Here is a 2,077-nt window from a genome sequence, read left to right as displayed (position 1 = left end):
TCCCCGCCATCTTTTTCGATTGCTTACTTTCGCCCAACTTTTAAAAGTCTCTGAATTTGCCCTCCACCGCTCATGCGTGCCTTCGTAAGTCTTTCCAGCAGTTTTTTAACCGCTTTGCTTTTGCTCCCCCCCCGATCTCGCTTAGAGTTTGTGCACCTGGGAGGAGCCCCTCCCCCACTCACTTTGCCCTCTAGTCCGTGGGGTTTTAAGGGAGCTTTCTTTTTAGTTTATCAAATCGCTTCCATCTGAGTCACGTTCATTATCGGCCATCCGACCTCTTTTACTTTCATTTTCCACCGCTCGATCTCCTGCGCTTGTCCCGGCCAGCTTCACTAATTCCAAACGGACACAGACGGAGGGACCATGGGGACGGAGAAGTGCCTCGATTCCCCAGCATCGTGCTGGGGAAGAGGCAACCTCTCAGAAGTCCCTTGGCCAGGAGGCTTTCACCAGTCTCCTGGGGGGAGTGCAATACATCGCCCCCCCTCCTTTTTGCCTGCGCGCAATTTCACCCCCGGGGGGTCCGGGAGGTGCGACTGCTCAGCGTGCAGCCATCCACCGGAAGTCAGAAGTGTACTTTTCGAGCGACCACACTTGTATATCAAAAGACAGGGTGGATGTGGCTTAAACCGTGCACATGCATTGGAACTGCCTTGCCATGAGAACATACAGCTGGAATTCTGCCCTTGTGCCTAAACCACCAATTCGATTTAAGTTTGGAGCAGAAAAAGGCTATTCCTTACATGTGGTGGGAACTGCCGTGATGTCCTCCCCATGCTTAGTGCTTCCTCTAGTGGCTAACGTGTGCAACTACATCCATAGCAGCCTCCAAACTAAAAAGCTAACCAACACTGACTGGATTGGCACGTCTGCTACAAACGGGGTTCAGCCATCAGGGCTCCCTCTCCCCAATCCCTTTCCCCCTGCTAGTCTTTTGAGGGGGCTGTAGAGCTTCCAGCACCCCCACGATGCTCATAGCCCCAGTTCTGTGTTGGAAGCCATGACTGAATGCCATTTGCAACTGGATAATGTTTGGAGCGTAGATACACCTATTGTCTCCTGTGGCCCAGGGCCAGGATGAAGCATGCATAAAATGCTTCTGATCTAGACTGGTGACAAACGGGAATCCGTACAGGCAAAGAAAATGTACTGTGTTAAATTGCTTCCCAGTTGCATCGCGCTGGCACGCTGCGAAAAAGGTGTGTGAGCAGAAATACCACAGATGTGACCTCACGTCTATTGCCCTTGGCTGCATACAGATTATTGTTCCTGCAGAGCAATAAAACTGGCTTCTTCTTAACTGCTATCACCATGGTATTAGTCTTGTAACCATTATTATATTATGGGCTGGGGGGGAAGAAAGAGGGCCTCCTCGCAGAGGGGGGGGGGAAATAACCTATGGGCCCAATTTCCTTAGTCTTATTGTGATCCCTTCCCACTAGAATGCAAAGGGGGGAAAAATCACCCGCCCAGCTAGTGATGTGGTTTCTCTTAAAAGAGACTATGCTACATGAGCACATCTGGGCAGGGGGGAGTGTGATGTTCCTATATGGTGATGCAGAAGGCACTCTGCCAGTACTCAAGAGTCGCCACTGGCAATGCTCCCTCTAAGCTGTGGAGTCTTGTGAGCAAAAATTCTATTTTGTGAGTTACTGGCATTATTTATTTAATTTTTTATTAATTGCATTTATACCCCGCCCTCCCCACAATGCAGGCTCAGGACAGCTCACAGTCAGTACATAAAATACAGTTATCAGAAAAAGAAGGCAATGCAAAATGAATAATTCACTTTACTCATTCTTGTATACAGATAATTTTTAAAAAATTCTGAGAAACTGAAATTATTTATTTATTTATTCTTTAGATTTGTTTCCCGCCCTCCCCGAAGGCTCAGGGCGGCTAACAAGGGAACAAATGCCAGGTTTAAACAATAAAAACAGTATAAAAATACAATAATACAGCATAATACGAGTTATTAAAAACTAGAAATAATGCCCGTTGCGGAAATAAATACAACGGGATCTAGAAAGAGGCTCTGGGAGAGTGCTCTGGCTTTGGGCAAACAGTGTCAGTCTGC

The sequence above is a fragment of the Gekko japonicus genome, unplaced genomic scaffold, assembly GCF_001447785.1.
Source record: "Gekko japonicus isolate JY-2015 unplaced genomic scaffold, Gekko_japonicus_V1.1 scaffold1560, whole genome shotgun sequence".
Taxonomy (NCBI): Eukaryota; Metazoa; Chordata; class Lepidosauria; order Squamata; family Gekkonidae; genus Gekko; species Gekko japonicus.
This window is presented reverse-complemented; position numbering follows the sequence as displayed.